Genomic DNA, 18,261 nt, shown 5'->3' on the forward strand with positions numbered 1-18,261 from the left:
TGGCTCAGTCCTCGAAATTGGGATATTTGGGATATTTCGAAAACTGCAGGGGAGTTTGTGCGAAATGTGACTCACTGCCGCTTTCAGGGCTTGGCATATGTTGGGTATAAAATGTCGTCATTTCAAACCACGAATACATGCATAGAGCCAGAATTTGGCTCCAAAATTTGGCTCAGGCCTCGAAATAGGGATGTTTGGGATATTTTGAAAACTACAGTGGGGGGATTGGGACAAATGTGACCAAATGCCGCGTTCAGTACTTGGCATATGTTGGGCATAAAAAAGTCGTAATTTCAAACTGCGAATACGTGCAGAGAGCCAGCATTTGGCTCCAAAATATGGCTCAGTCCTCGAAATTAGGATATTTGGGATATTTCGAAAACTGCAGGGGAGTTTGTGCGAAATGTGACTCACTGCCGCTTTCAAGACTTGGCATATGTTGGGTATAAAATGTCGTAATTTCAAACCGCGAATACGTGCATAGAGCCAGAATTAGGCTCCAAAATATGGCTCAGGCCTCAAAATTGGGATGTTTGGGATATTTTGAAAACTGATGGGAGGTTTGGGACAAATATAGCCAAACGCCGCTTTCAACACTTGGCATATGTTGGGTATAAAAAATTCGTAATTTCATACTGCGAATACGTGCATAGAGCCAGAATTTGGCTCCAAAATATTGCTGTCCTCGAAATTGGGTAGTTTGGGATATTTTGGAAACTGCAGGGGGGGTTTGGGACAAATATGACCAAACGCTGCTTACAGAACTTGGCATATGTTGGTTATAAAAAGTAGGAATTTCAAACTGCGAATACGTGCAGAGAGCTTGAATTTGGCTCCAAAATATGGCTCAGGCCTTGAAAGTGGGATGTTTGGGATATTTTGAAAACTGCAGGGGAGTTTGAGCAAAATGTGACTCACTGCTGCTTTCAGTATTTGGCATATGTTGGGTATAAAAAGTCGTAATTTCATACTGCGAATACGTGCAGAGAGCCAGAATTTGGCTCCAAAATATGGCTCAGGCCTCAAAATTGGGATGTTTGGGATATTTTGAAAACTGCAGGGGGGTTTGGGACAAATGTGACCAAACGCCGCTTTCAGTACTTGGCATACGTTGGGTATAAAAAAGTCGTAATTTCAAACTGCGAATACGTGCAGAGAGCCAGAGTTTGGCTCAAAAATATGGCTCACACCTCGAAATTGGGATGTTTGGGATATTTCGAAAACTGCAGGGGAGTTTGTGCAAAATGTGACTCACTGCCGCTTTCATGACTTGGCATATGTTGGGTATAAAAATTCGTAATTTCAAACTGCGAATACGTGCATAGAGCCAGAATTTGGCTCCAAAATATTGCTCAGTCCTTGAAATTGGGATGTTTGGGATTTTTTGAAAACTGCACGGACGGTTTGGGAAAAATGTGACCAAACGCCGCATTCAGTACTTGGCATATGTTGGGCATAAAAAAAGTTGTAATTTCAAACTGCGAATACGTACAATGAGCCAGAATTTGGCTCCAAAATATTGCTCAAGCCTCGAAATTGGGATATTTGGGATATTTCGAAAACTGCAGGGGAGTTTGTGCGAAATGTGACTCACTGCCGCTTTCAGTACTTGACATATGTTGGGTATAAAAAAGTCGTAATTTCAAACTGTGAATACGTGCAGAGAGCCTGAGTTTGGCTCCAAAATATGGCTCTCGCCTCGAAATTGGGATTTTTGGGGTATTTCGAAAACTGCAGGGGAATTTGTGCAAAATGTGACTCACTGGCGCTTTCAGTACTTGGCATATGTTGGGTATAAAAATCGTAATATCAAACTGCGAATACGTGCAGAGAGCCAGAATTTGGCTCCAAAATATGGCTCAGGCCTCGAAATTGGGATGTTTGGGATATTTCGAAAACTGCTGGGGAGTTTGCGAATACGTGCAGAGAGCCAGAATTTGGCTCAAAAATATGGCTCAGGCCTCAAAATTGGGATATTTATGATATTTCGAAAATTGCAGGGGAGTTTTTGCAAAATGTGACTCACTGCCGCTTTCAGTACTTGGCATATGTTGGGTATAAAAATCGTAATATCGAACTGCGAATACGTGCAGAGAGCCAGAATTTGGCTCCAAAATATGGCTGAGGCCTCGATATTGTGATGTTTGGGATATTTTGAAAACTGCAGGGAGGTTTGGGACAAATGTAACCAAACGCCGCTTTCAGTACTTGGCATATGTTGGGTATAAAAAAGTTGTAGTTTCAAACTGCGAATACGTGCAGAGAGCCAGAATTTGGCTCCAAAATATAGCTCAGGCCTCGAAATTAGGATATTTGGGATATTTCGAAAACTGCAGGGGAGTTTGTGCAAAATGTGACTCACTGCCGCTTTCAGTACTTGGCATATGTTGGGTATAAAAATCGTAATATCAAACTGCGAATACGTGCATAGAGCCAGAATTTGGCTCCAAAATATGGCTCATGCCTCGAAATTGGGATGTTTGGGATATTTTGAAAACTGCACGGAGGTTTGGGACAAATGTGACCAAACGCCACTTTCAGTACTTGGCATATGTTGGGTATAAAAAAGTCGTAATTTCAAACTGTGTATACGTGCAGAGAGCCAGAATTTGGCTCCAAAATATGGCTCAGGCCTCAAAATAGGGATATTTAGTATATTTCGAAAAATGCAGTGGAGTTTGTGCGAAATGTGACTCACTGCCGCTTTCAGGGCTTGGCATATGTTGGGTATAAAATGTCGTAATTTCAAACCACGAATACGTGCATAGAGCCAGAATTTGGCTCCAAAATTTGGCTCAGGCCTCGAAATTGGGATATTTGGTATATTTCGAAAACTGCAGGGGAGTTTGTGCGAAATGTGACTCTCTGCCGCTTTTAAGACTTGGCATTTGTTGGGTATAAAATGTCGTAATTTCAAACCGCGAATACGTGCATAGAGCCAGAATTTGGCTCCAAAATATGGCTCAGGCCTCGAAATTGGGATGTTTGGGATATTTTGAAAACTGCAGGGGGGTTTGGGACAAATGTTACCAAACGCCGCTTTCAGTACTTGGCATATATTGGGTATAAAAAATTCGTAATTTCAAACTGCGAATACGTGCAGAGAGCCAGAGTTTGGCCCAAAATATGGCTCAGGTCTCGAAATTGGGATATTTGGGATATTTTGAAAACTGCAGGGGGGTTTGGGACAAATTTGACCAAAAGCCGCTTTCAGAACTTTGCATATGTTGGGTATAAAAAGTCCTAATTTCAAACTGCGAATACGTGCAGAGTGCTTGAATTTGGCTCCAAAATATGGCTCAGGTGTCGAAATTGAGATACTTGGGATATTTCGAAAACTGCAAGGGAGTTTGTGCAAAATGTGACTCACTGCCGCTTTCAGGACTTGGCATATGTTTGAATAAATAGTCGTAATTTCAAACTGCGAATACGTGCAGAGAGCCAGAATTTGGCTCCAAAATATGGCTCAGGCGTCGAAATTGGGATGTTTGGGATATTTTGAAAACTGCAGTGAGGTTTGGGACAAATGCACTGGGCCCATGCACTCGGCCCCAGGTCCAGACTCATGGAATTCAATATTTATAAAGAAATGCAAAGTGCCGGTAGCACAGGCACTCAGTATAGTGTGGAGGAAGAGCTTGGACACGGGGGAGATACCAGATGCACATAAAGTAGCAGACATAGCCCCTCTACACAAGGGAGGGAGCAAAGCATTGGCAAAAAATTATAGACCAGTTGCACTAACATCGCACATCATAAAAGTTTTTGAGAGAGTGATTAGGAGTCAGGTCACCAATTTCATGGAGACCAATGACCTTCATAACCCAGGCCAACATGGATTTCGAGCGGGAAGATCGTGCCTCTCACAGCTACTTGAGCACTACGACAAAGTCACTGAGGCATTAGAAGAGAAACAGAATGCTGATGTGATATACACGGACTTCGCAAAGGCCTTCGATAAATGTGACCATAACGTGATAGCACACAAAATGAAGTCAATGGGAATAACCGGTAAAGTAGGACGCTGGATACTCAGTTTTCTGTCAAACAGGACTCAGCGAGTAACTGTCAACCATATAAAATCTAGTCCAAGTGCAGTGAAAAGCTCTGTACCTCAGGGTACAGTCCTTGCACCACTGCTTTTCCTTATTCTCATATCAGATATAGACAAAAATACAAGTCACAGCTTCGTATCATCCTTTGCAGATGACACAAAAATCAGTATGAAAATTACCTCGGCTGAGGACATTGAAAAACTTCAAGCTGATATTAATAAAGTTTTCGACTGGGCATCAGAAAATAACATAGTAGGAAAACAATAACATAGTAGGAAACAAACAATATCAGAAAATCAGAAAAGGCATCAGGCATCAGAAAATAACATAGTAGGAAAACAATAACATAGTAGGAAACAAACAATAACATAGTAGGAAAACAGCATGTAAAGGATTTGGGAATAATAATGTCTGACGACCTAACGTTTGGGGAGCATAACCAAGCAAATATTGCGACAGCCAGAAAAATGATAGGATGGATTACGAGAACTTTCAAATCCAGGGATCCCATCACAATGGTTGTGCTCTTCAAGGCACTTGTGTTGTCCCGTCTTGAGTACTGCTCAGTACTCACTTCCCCCTTCAAAGCAGGAGAGATTGCTGAAATAGAGGAAATACTTATAATATTTATAAAGAAATGCAAAGTGCCGGTAGCACAGGCACTCAGTATAGTGTGGAGGAAGAGCTTGGACACGGGGGAGATACCAGATGCACTTAAAGTAGCAGACATAGCCCCTCTACACAAGGGAGGGAGCAAAGCATTGGCAAAAAATTATAGACCAGTTGCACTAACATCGCACATCATAAAAGTTTTTGAGAGAGTGATTAGGAGTCAGGTCACCAATTTCATGGAGACCAATGACCTTCATAACCCAGGCCAACATGGATTTCGAGCGGGAAGATCGTGCCTCTCACAGCTACTTGAGCACTACGACAAAGTCACTGAGGCATTAGAAGAGAAACAGAATGCTGATGTGATATACACGGACTTCGCAAAGGCCTTCGATAAATGTGACCATGGCGTGATAGCACACAAAATGAAGTCAATGGGAATAACCGGTAAAGTAGGACGCTGGATACTCAGTTTTCTGTCAAACAGGACTCGGCGAGTAACTGTCAACCATATAAAATCTAGTTCAAGTGCAGTGAAAAGCTCTGTACCTCAGGGTACAGTCCTTGCACCACTGCTTTTCCTTATTCTCATATCAGATATAGACAAAAATACAAGTCACAGCTTCGTATCATCCTTTGCAGATGACACAAAAATCAGTATGAAAATTACCTCGGCTGAGGACATTGAAAAACTTCAAGCTGATATTAATAAAGTTTTCGACTGGGCATCAGAAAATAACATGATGTTTAACAGTGATAAATTCCAGGTACTCAGGTACGGTAAAAATGAGGACCTTAAACATAATACAGAGTACAAAACACAATCAAATGTACCCATAGTAGGAAAACAGCATGTAAAGGATTTGGGAATAATAATGTCTGACGACCTAACGTTTGGGGAGCATAACCAAGCAAATATTGCGACAGCCAGAAAAATGATAGGATGGATTACGAGAACTTTCAAATCCAGGGATCCCATCACAATGGTTGTGCTCTTCAAGGCACTTGTGTTGTCCCGTCTTGAGTACTGCTCAGTACTCACTTCCCCCTTCAAAGCAGGAGAGATTGCTGAAATAGAGGAAATACAGAGAACATATACGGCACGCATAGACGCAATAAAGCACCTAAATTATTGGGATCGTCTCAAAGCCCTCCAAATGTACTCACTAGAAAGAAGACGAGAGAGATATCAAATAATATACACCTGGAAGATACTGGAGGGCCAAGTACCAAATCTACACAGTAAAATAACAACGTACTGGAGTGAACGACATGGAAGAAAATGTAGAATAGAACCAATGAAGAGCGGAGGTGCCATAGGCACAATCAGAGAACACTGTATAAACATCAGAGGTCCGCGGTTGTTCAACGTCCTCCCAGCAAGCATAAGAAATATTGCCGGAACAACCGTGGACATTTTCAAGAGTAAACTAGATTTATTCCTCCAAGGAGTGCCGGACCAGCCGGGCTGTGGTGGGTATGTGGGCCTGCGGGCCGCTACAAGCAACAGCCTGGTGGACCAGACTCTCACAAGTCGAGCCTGGCCTCGGGCCGGGCTTGGGGAGTAGAAGACTCCCAGAACCCCATCAACCAGGTATCAACCAGGTAAATATGACCAAACGTCGCTTACAGTACTTGGCATATGTTGGGTATATAAAGTCGTAATTTCAATCTGCGAATACGTGCAGAGAGCCAGAATTTGGCTCCCAAATATTGCTCAGGCCTCGAAATTGGGATATTTGGGATATTTTGAAAACTGCAGTGCAGTTTGTGTGAAATGTGACTCACTGCCGCTTTCAGGACTTGGCATATGTTGGGCATAAAATGTCGTAATTTCAAACCGCGAATACATGCATAGAGCCAGAATTTGGCTCCAAAATATGGCTCAGGCCTCGAAATTGGGATGTTTGGGATATTTTGAAACTGCAGGGAGGTTTGGGACAAAAGTGACGAAACGCCGCTTTCAGTACTTGGCATATGTTGGGTATATAAATTCATAATTTCAAACTGCGAATACGTGCAGAGAGCCAGAATTTTGCTCCAAAATATGGATCAGGCCTCAAAATTGGGATATTTGGGATATTTCGAAAACTGCAGGGGAGTTTGTGTGAAATGTGACTCACTGCCGCTTTCAGGGCTTGGCATATGTTATGTATAAAATATCGTAATTTCAAACCGCGAATACGTGCATAGAGCCAGAATTTTGGCTCCATAATATTGCTCAGGCCTCGAAATTGGGATGTTTGGGATATTTTGAAAACTGCAGGGGGGGGGGGGGGGTTTGGGACAAATGTGACCAAACACCGCTTTCAGTACGTGGCATATGTTGGGCATAAAAAAGTCGTAATTTCAAACTGTGAATACGTGCAGAGAGCCAGAATTTGGCTCCCAAATATTGCTCAGGCCTCGAAATTGGGATATTTGGGATATTTTGAAAACTGCAGTGCAGTTTGTGTGAAATGTGTCTCACTGCCGCTTTCAGGACTTGGCATATGTTGGGTATAAAATATCGTAATTTCAAACCGCGAATACGTGCATAGAGCCAGAATTTTGGCTCCAAAATAAGGCTCATGCCTCGAAATTGGGATGTTGGGATATTTCGAAAACTACAGGGGAGTTTGTGCAAAATGTGACTCACTGCCGCTTTCAGTACTTGGCATATGTTGGGTATAAAATCGTAATATTAAACTGCGAATACTTGGAGAGAGCCAGAATTTGGCTCCATAATATGGCTCAGGCCTCGATATTGGGATATTTGGGATATTTCGAAAACTGCAGGGGAGTTTGTACAAAATTTGGACTCACTGCCGCTTTCAGGACTTGGCATATGTTGGGTATAAAAAGTCGTAATTTCAAACTGCGAATACGTGCATAGAGCCAGAATTGGCTGAAAATATTGCTCTGTCCTCGAAATTGGGATGTTTGGGATATTTTGAAAACTGCAGGGGGGTTTGGGACCAAACAGACGAAACGCCGCTTTCAGAACTTGGCATATGTTGCGTATAAAAAGTTGTAATTTCAAACTGCGAATACGTGCAGAGAGCTTGAATTTGGCTCCAAAATATGGCTCAGGCCTCGAAAGTGGGATGTTTGGGATATTTTGAAAACTGCAGGGGAGTTTGTGCAAAATGTGACTCACTGCTGCTTTCAGTACTTGGCATATGTTGGGTATAAAAAGTCGTAATTTCAAACTGCGAATACGTGCAGAGAGCCAGAATTTGGCTCGAAAATATTGCTCAGGCCTCGAAATTGGGATATTTGGGATATTTCGAAAACTGGAAGGAAGTTTGTGCAAAATGTGACTCACTGCCGGTTCAGGACTTGGCATATGTTGGGTATAAAATATCGTAATTCAAGCCTCGAATACGTGCATAGAGCCAGGAATTTGGCTCCAAAATATGGCTCAGGCCTCGAAATTGCGATGTTTGAGATATTTTGAAAACTGCTGGGGGGTTTGGGACAGATGTAACCAAACGCCGCTTTCAGTACTTGGATATGTTGGGTATAAAAAGTCGTAATTTCAAACTGCGAATACGTGCAAAGAGCTTGAATTTGGCTCCAAAATATGGCTCAGGCCTCGAAATTGGGATGTTTGGGATATTTTGTAAACTGCAGGGAGGTTTGGGACAAATGTGACAAAACGCCCCTTTCAGTACTTGGCATATGTTGGTATATAAAATCGTAATTTCAAAATGCGAATACGTGCTGAGAGCGAGAATTTGGCTCCAAAATATGGCTCAGGCCTCGAAATTAGGATATTTGTGATATTTTGAAAACTGCAGGGGAGTTTGTGCAAATGTGACTCACTGCCGCTATCAGGACTTGGACATATGCTGGGTATAAAAAGTCATAATTTCAAACTGCGTATACTTGCATTAGAGCGAGAATTTGGCTCCAAAATATGGCTCAGGCCTCGAAATTGGGATGTTTGAGATATTTTGAAAACTGCAGGGGGGTTTGGGACAAATGTCACCAAAATTTCAGTACTTCGCATATGTTGGGTATAAAAAAGTCGTAATTTCAAAATACGAATTCGTTCAGAGAGCCAGGAATTTGGCTCCAAAATATGGCTCTGGCCTCGAAATTGGGATGTTTGGGATATTTTGAAAACTGCAGGGGGGTTTTGGGACAAATGTCACCAAACATTTCAGTACTTCGCATATGTTGGGTATAAAAAGTCGTAATTTCAAAATACGAATTCGTTCAGAGAGCCAGAATTTGGCTCCAAAATATGGCTCAGGCCTCGAAATTGGGATGTTTAGGATATTTTGAAAATTGCTGGGGGGTTTGGGACAAATGTCACCAACATTTCAGTACTTCGCATATGTTGGGTATAAAAAAGTCGTAATTTAAAACTGCGAATACGTGCAGAGAGCCAGAATTTGGCTCCAAAATATGGCTCGGGCCTCGAAATTTAGATGTTTGGGATATTTTGAAAACTGCAGGGGGAATTGGGACAAATTTGAGAAAACGCCGATTTCAGTACTTGGCATATGTTGGGTATAAAAAAGTCGCAATTTAAAACTACGAATACGTGCAGAGAGCTAGAATTTGGCTCCAAAATATGGATCAGGCCTCGAAATGGGATGTTTGAGATATTTTGAAAACTGCAAGAAGGATTGAGACAAATGTGACCAAATGCCGCTTTCAGTACTTGGTATATGTTGGGTATAAAAAAGTCGTAATTTCAAACTGCGGATACGTGCAGAGAGCCAGAATTTGGCTCCAAAACATGGCTCAGTCCTCGAAATTGGGATGTTTGGGATATTTTGAAAACTGCTGGGAGGTTTGGGACAAATGTGACCAAATGCCGCTTTCAGTACTTGGTATATGTTAGGTATAAAAAGTCGTAATTTCAAAGTGCGAATACGTGCAGAGAGCCAAAATTTGGCTACAAAATATGGCTCAGGCCTCGAAAATTGGGATGTTTGGGATATTTTGAAAACTGCAGGGGAGTTTGTGCGAAATGTGACTCACTGCCGCTTTCAGGACTTGGCATATGTTGGGTATAAAATGTCGTAATTTCAAACCGCGAATACGTGCATAGAGCCAGAATTTTGGCTCCAAAATATTGCTCACGCACGAAATTGGGATGTTTGGGGTATTTCGAAAACTGCAGGGGAGTTTGTGCAAAATGTGACTCACTGCTGCTTTCAGTACTTGGCATATGTTGGGTATAAAAATCGTAATATCAAACTGCGAATACGTGCAGAGACCCATTAATTTGGCTCCTAAATATGGCTCAGGCCTCGATATTGTGATGTTTGGGATATTTTGAAAACTGCATGGAGGTTTGGGACAAATATAACCAAACGCCGCTTTCAACACTTGGCATATGTTGGGTATAAAAAATTCGTAATTTCATACTGCGAATACGTGCAGAGAGCCAGAAGTTGGCTTTAAAATATTGCTCAAGCCTCGAAATTGGGATATTTGGGATATTTCGAAAACTGCAGGGGAGTTTGTGCGAAATGTGACTCACTGCCGCTTTCAGTACTTGTCATATGTTGGGTATAAAAATCGTAATATCAAACTGCGAATACCTGCAGAGAGCCAGAATTTATCTCCAAAATATGGCTCAGGCCTCGATATTGTGATGTTTGGGATATTTTGAAAACTGCAGGGAGGTTTGGGACAATATAACCAAACGCCGCTTTCAACACTTGGCATATGTTGGGTATAAAAAATTCGTAATTTCATACTGCGAATACGTGAAGAGAGCCAGAAGTTGGCTCCAAAATATGGCTCAGGCCTCGAAATTGGGATATTTGGGATATATCGACAACTGTAGGGGAGTTTTGTGCAAAATTTGACTCACTGCTGCTTTCAGGACTTGGCATATGTTGGGTATAAAAAGTCGTAATTTCAAACCACGAATACGTGCCTAGAGCCAGAATTTGACTCCAAAATATTGCACAGTTCTCGAAATTGGGATGTTTGGGATATTTTGAAAACTGCAGGGACGGTTTGTGAAAAATGTGACCAAACGCCGCATTCAGTACTTGGCATATTTTGGGCATAAAAAAGGTCGTAATTTCAAACTGCGAATACGTGCAATGAGCCAGAATTTGGCTCCAAAATATTGCTCAAGCCTCGAAATTGGGATATTTGGGATATTTCGAAAACTGCAGGGGAGTTTGTGCGAAATGTGACTCACTGCCGCTTTCAGTACTTGACATATGTTGGGTATAAAAAGTCGTAATTTCAAACTGCGAATACGTGCAGAGAGCCTGAGTTTGGCTCCAAAAATATGGCTCTTGCCTCGAAATTGGGATTTTTGGGGTATTTCGAAACTGCAGGGGAATTTGTGCAAAATGTGACTCACTGGCGCTTTCAGTACTTGCATATGTTGGGTATAAAAATCGTAATATCAAACTGCGAATACGTGCAGAGAGCCAGAATTTGGCTCCAAAATATGGCTCAGGCCTCGATATTGTGATGTTTGGGATATTTTGAAAACTGCAGGGAGGTTTGGGACAAATATAACCAAACGCCGCTTTCAACACTTGGCATATGTTGGGTATAAAAAGTCGTAATTTCAAACTGCGAATACGTGCATAGAGCCAGAATTTGGCTCCAAAATATTGCTCAGTCCTCGAAATTGGGTAGTTTGGGATATTTTGAAAACTGCAGGGGGGTTTGGGACAAATATGACCAAACGCTGCTTACAGAACTTGGCATATGTTGGGTATAAAAGTCATAATTTCAAACTGCGAATACGTGCAGAGAGCTTGAATTTGGCTCCAAAATATGGCTCAGGCCATGAAAGTGGGATGTTTGGGATATTTTGAAAACTGCAGGCGAGTTTGAGCAAAATGTGACTCGCTGCCGCTTTCAAGACTTGGTATATGTTGGATATAAAATGTCGTAATTTCAAACCGCGAATACGTGCAGAGAGCCAGAATTTGGCTCCAAAATATGGCTAAGGCCTCGAAATTGGGATGTTAGGGATATTTTGAAAACTAAAGGGGGGGGGGGGTTTGGGACAAATGTGACCAAACGCCGCTTTCAGTACTTGGCATATGTTGGGTATAAAAAATTCGTAATTTCAAACTGCGAATACGTACAGAGAGCCAGAATTTGGCTCCAAAATATGGCTCAGGCCTCGAAATTGGGATATTTGGGATATTTCGAAAACTCCAGGGGAGTTTGTGCGAAATGTGACTCGCTGCCGCTTTCAAGACTTGGCATATGTTGGGTATAAAATGTCGAAATTTCAAACTGCGAATACGTGCAGAGAGCCAGAATTTGGCTCCAAAATATTGCTCAAGCCTCGAAATTGGGATATTTGGGATATTTCGAAAACTGCAGGGGAGTTTGTGCGAAATGTGACTCACTGCCGCTTTCAGTACTTAGCATATGTTGGGTATAAATTAAAAGTCGTAAATTCAAACTGCGAATACGTGCAGAGAGCCTGAGTTTGGCTCCAAAATATGGCTCACGCCTCGAAATTGGGATGTTTGGGGTATTTCGAAAACTGTAGGGGGTTTGGGACAAATATGACCAAACGCCGCTTACAGAACTTGGCATATGTTGGGTATAAAAAGTCGTAATTTCAAACTGCGAATACGTGCAGAGAGCCAGAATTAGCTCCAAAGTATGGCTCAGGCCTCAAATTGGGATATTTGGGATATTTCGAAAACTGCAGGGGAGTTTGTTGGAAATGTGACTCACTGCCGCTTTCAGGACTTGGCATATGTTGGGTATAAAATGTCGTAATTTCAAACCGCGAATACTTGCATGGAGCCAGAATTTGACTCTAAAATATGGCTCAGACCTCGAAATTGGGTTGTTTTGGGATATTTTGAAAACTGCAGGGGGGTTTGGGACAAATGTCACCAAACGCCGCTCTCAGTACTTCGCATATGTTGGTTATAAAAAAGTCGTAATTTAAAAATGCGAATACGTGCAGAGAGCCAGAATTTGGCTCCAAAATATGGCTCAGGCCTCGAAATTGGGATGTTTGGGATATTTTGAAAACTGCAGGGAGGTTTGGGACAAATGTGACCAAACGCCGCTTTCAGTACTTGGAATATGTTGGGTATATAAAGTCGTAATTTCAAACTGCGAATACGTGCAGAGAGCCAGAATTTGGCTCCAAAATATGGCTCAGGCCTAGAAATTGGAATATTGGGATATTTTGAAACTGCAAGAGAGTTTGTGCAAAATGTGACTCACTGCCGCTTTCAGGACATGGCATATGTTGGGTATAAAAGTCGTAATTTCAAACTGCGAATATGTGCATTAGCCAGAATTTGGCTCCAAAATTTGGGTCAGGCCTCGAAATTGGGATGTTTGGGATATTTTGAAAACTGCAGGGGGGTTTGCGACAAATATGACCAAACGCCGCTTTCAGAACTTTGCATATGTTGGGTATAAAAAGTCGTAAATTCAAAGTGCGAATACGTTCAGAGAGTCAGAATTTGGCTCCAAAAAAATGGCTCAAGCCTCGAAATTGGGATGTTTGGGATATTTTGAAAACTGCTGGGGGGTTTGGGACAGATGTAACCAAACGCCGCTTTCAGTACTTGGCATATGTTGGTATAAAAAGTCGTAATTTCAAACTGCGAATACGTTCAGAGAGCCAGAATTTGGCTCCAAAAAAATGGCTCAAGCCTCGAAATTGTAATGTTTGGGATATTTTGAAAACTGCTGGGTGGTTTGGGACAGATGTAACCAAACGCCGCTTTCAGTACTTGGCATATGTTGGGTATAAAAAGTCGTAATTTCAAATTGCGAATACGTGCAAAGAGCTTGAATTTGGCTCCAAAATATGGCTCAGGCCTCGAAATTGGGATGTTTGGGATATTTTGTAAACTGCAGGGAGGTTTGGGACAAATGTGACAAAACGCCCCTTTCAGTACTTGGCATATGTTGGGTATATAAAATCGTAATTTCAAAATGCGAATACGTGCTGAGAGCGAGAATTTGGCTCCAAAATATGGCTCAGGCCTCGAAATTAGGATATTTGTGATATTTTGAAAACTGCAGGGGAGTTTGTGCAAAATGTGACTCACTGCCGCTATCAGGTCTTGGCATATGCTGGGTATAAAAAGTCATAATTTCAAACTGCGTATACTTGCATAGAGCGAGAATTTGGCTCCAAAATATGGCTCAGGCCTCGAAATTGGGATGTTTGAGATATTTTGAAAACTGCAGGGGGGTTTGGGACAAATGTCACCAAACATTTCAGTACTTCGCATATGTTGGGTATAAAAAAGTCGTAATTTCAAAATACGAATTCGTTCAGAGAGCCAGAATTTGGCTCCAATATATGGCTCTGGCCTCGAAATTGATATGTTTGGGATATTTTGAAAACTGCAGGGGGGTTTGGGACAAATGTCACCAAACATTTTAGTACTTCGCATATGTTGGGTATAAAAAAGTCGTAATTTCAAAATACGAATTCGTTCAGAGAGCCAGAATTTGGCTCCAAAATATGGCTCAGGCCTCGAAATTGGGATGTTTGAGATATTTTGAAAACTGCAGGGGGGTTTGGGACAAATGTCACCAAACATTTCAGTACTTCGCATATGTTGGGTATAAAAAAGTCGTAATTTCAAAATACGAATTCGTTCAGAGAGCCAGAATTTGGCTCCAATATATGGCTCGGGCCTCGAAATTGGGATGTTTGGGATATTTTGAAAACTGCAGGGGGTTTGGGACAAATGTCACCAAACATTTTAGTACTTCGCATATGTTGGGTATAAAAAAGTCGTAATTTCAAAATACGAATTCGTTCAGAGAGCCAGAATTTGGCTCCAAAATATGGCTCAGGCCTCGAAATTGGGATGTTTAGGATATTTTGAAAACTGCTGGGGGGTTTGGGACAAATGTCACCAAACATTTCAGTACTTCGCATATGTTGGGTGTAAAAAAGTCGTAATTTAAAAGTGCGAATACGTGCAGAGAGCCAGAATTTGGCTCCAAAATATGGCTCAGGCCTCGAAATTTAGATGTTTGGGATATTTTGAAAACTGCAGGGGGAATTGGGACAAATTTGAGAAAACGCCGATTTCAGTACTTGGCATATGTTGGGTATAAAAAAGTCGCAATTTAAAACTACGAATACGTGCAGAGAGCTAGAATTTGGCTCCAAAATATGGATCAGGCCTCGAAATTGGGATGTTTGAGATGTTTTGAAAACTGCAAGAAGGATTGAGACAAATGTGACCAAATGCCGCTTTCAGTACTTGGTATATGTTGGGTATAAAAAAGTCGTAATTTCAAACTGCGGATACGTGCAGAGAGCCAGAATTTGGCTCCAAAACATGGCTCAGTCCTCGAAATTGGGATGTTTGGATTTTTTGAAAACTGCTGGGAGGTTTGGGACAAATGTGACCAAATGCCGCTTTCAGTACTTGGTATATGTTAGGTATAAAAAGTCGTAATTTCAAAGTGCGAATACGTGCTGAGAGCCAAAATTTGGCTACAAAATATGGCTCAGGCCTCGAAATTGGGATGTTTGGGATATTTTGAAAACTGCAGGGGAGTTTGTGCGAAATGTGACTCACTGCCGCTTTCAGGACTTGGCATATGTTGGGTATAAAATGTCGTAATTTCAAACCGCGAATACGTGCATAGAGCCAGAATTTGGCTCCAAAATATTGCTCAAGCCTCGAAATTGGGATATTTGGGATATTTCGAAAACTGCAGGGGAGTTTGTGCGAAATGTGACTCACTGCCGCTTTCAGTACTTGACATATGTTGGGTATAAAAAAGTCGTAATTTCAAACTGCGAATACGTGCAGAGAGCCTGAGTTTGGCTCCAAAATATGGCTCTCGCCTCGAAATTGGGATTTTTGGGGTATTTCGAAAACTGCAGGGGAATTTGTGCAAAATGTTACTCACTGGCGCTTTCAGTACTTGGCATATGTTGGGTATAAAAATCGTAATATCAAACTGCGAATACGTGCAGAGAGCCAGAATTTGGCTCCAAAATATGGCTCAGGCCTCGATATTGTGATGTTTGGGATATTTTGAAACTGCAGGGAGGTTTGGGACAAATATAACCAAACGCCGCTTTCAACACTTGGCATATGTTGGGTATAAAAAGTCGTAATTTCAAACTGCGAATACGTGCATAGAGCCAGAATTTGGCTCCAAAATATTGCTCAGTCCTCGAAATTGGGTAGTTTGGGATATTTTGAAAACTGCAGGGGGGTTTGGGACAAATATGACCAAACGCTGCTTACAGAACTTGGCATATGTTGGGTATAAAAAGTCATAATTTCAAACTGCGAATACGTGCAGAGAGCTTGAATTTGGCTCCAAAATATGGCTCAGGCCATGAAAGTGGGATGTTTGGGATATTTTGAAAACTGCAGGCGAGTTTGAGCAAAATGTGACTCGCTGCCGCTTTCAAGACTTGGCATATGTTGGATATAAAATGTCGTAATTTCAAACCGCGAATACGTGCAGAGAGCCAGAATTTGGCTCCAAAATATGGCTAAGGCCTCGAAATTGGGATGTTAGGGATATTTTGAAAACTAAAGGGGGGGGGGGTTTGGGACAAATGTGACCAAACGCCGCTTTCAGTACTTGGCATATGTTGGGTATAAAAAAATTCGTAATTTCAAACTGCGAATACGTACAGAGAGCCAGAATTTGGCTCCAAAATATGGCTCAGGCCTCGAAATTGGGATATTTGGGATATTTCGAAAACTCCAGGGGAGTTTGTGCGAAATGTGACTCGCTGCCGCTTTCAAGACTTGGCATATGTTGGGTATAAAATGTCGTAATTTGAAACTGCGAATACGTGCAGAGAGCCAGAATTTGGCTCCAAAATATTGCTCAAGCCTCGAAATTGGGATATTTGGGATATTTCGAAAACTGCAGGGGAGTTTGTGCGAAATGTGACTCACTGCCGCTTTCAGTACTTGGCATATGTTGGGTATAAATTAAAAGTCGTAAATTCAAACTGCGAATACGTTCAGAGAGTCAGAATTTGGCTCCAAAAAAATGGCTCAAGCCTCGAAATTGGGATGTTTGGGATATTTTGAAAACTGCTGGGGGGTTTGGGACAGATGTAACCAAACGCCGCTTTCAGTACTTGGCATATGTTGGGTATAAAAAGTCGTAATTTCAAACTGCGAATACGTTCAGAGAGCCAGAATTTGGCTCCAAAAAATGGCTCAAGCCTCGAAATTGTAATGTTTGGGATATTTTGAAAACTGCTGGGGGGTTTGGGACAGATGTAACCAAACGCCGCTTTCAGTACTTGGCATATGTTGGGTATAAAAAGTCGTAATTTCAAATTGCGAATACGTGCAAAGAGCTTGAATTTGGCTCCAAAATATGGCTCAGGCCTCGAAATTGGGATGTTTGGGATATTTTGTAAACTGCAGGGAGGTTTGGGACAAATGTGACAAAACGCCCCTTTCAGTACTTGGCATATGTTGGGTATATAAAATCGTAATTTCAAAATGCGAATACGTGCTGAGAGCGAGAATTTGGCTCCAAAATATGGCTCAGGCCTCGAAATTAGGATATTTGTGATATTTTGAAAACTGCAGGGGAGTTTGTGCAAAATGTGACTCACTGCCGCTATCAGGACTTGGCATATGCTGGGTATAAAAAGTCATAATTTCAAACTGCGTATACTTGCATAGAGCGAGAATTTGGCTCCAAAATATGGCTCAGGCCTCGAAATTGGGATGTTTGAGATATTTTGAAAACTGCAGGGGGGTTTGGGACAAATGTCACCAAACATTTCAGTACTTCGCATATGTTGGGTATAAAAAAGTCGTAATTTCAAAATACGAATTCGTTCAGAGAGCCAGAATTTGGCTCCAATATATGGCTCGGGCCTCGAAATTGGGATGTTTGGGATATTTTGAAAACTGCAGGGGGGTTTGGGACAAATGTCACCAAACATTTTAGTACTTCGCATATGTTGGGTATAAAAAAGTCGTAATTTCAAAATACGAATTCGTTCAGAGAGCCAGAATTTGGCTCCAAAATATGGCTCAGGCCTCGAAATTGGGATGTTTAGGATATTTTGAAAACTGCTGGGGGGTTTGGGACAAATGTCACCAAACATTTCAGTACTTCGCATATGTTGGGTGTAAAAAAGTCGTAATTTAAAAGTGCGAATACGTGCAGAGAGCCAGAATTTGGCTCCAAAATATGGCTCAGGCCTCGAAATTTAGATGTTTGGGATATTTTGAAAACTGCAGGGGGAATTGGGACAAATTTGAGAAAACGCCGATTTCAGTACTTGGCATATGTTGGGTATAAAAAAGTCGCAATTTAAAACTACGAATACGTGCAGAGAGCTAGAATTTGGCTCCAAAATATGGATCAGGCCTCGAAATTGGGATGTTTGAGATGTTTTGAAAACTGCAAGAAGGATTGAGACAAATGTGACCAAATGCCGCTTTCAGTACTTGGTATATGTTGGGTATAAAAAAGTCGTAATTTCAAACTGCGGATACGTGCAGAGAGCCAGAATTTGGCTCCAAAACATGGCTCAGTCCTCGAAATTGGGATGTTTGGGATTTTTTGAAAACTGCTGGGAGGTTTGGGACAAATGTGACCAAATGCCGCTTTCAGTACTTGGTATATGTTAGGTATAAAAGTCGTAATTTCAAAG

Source organism: Procambarus clarkii, unplaced genomic scaffold, assembly GCF_040958095.1.
Source record: "Procambarus clarkii isolate CNS0578487 unplaced genomic scaffold, FALCON_Pclarkii_2.0 HiC_scaffold_97, whole genome shotgun sequence".
Classification (NCBI taxonomy): Eukaryota; Metazoa; Arthropoda; class Malacostraca; order Decapoda; family Cambaridae; genus Procambarus; species Procambarus clarkii.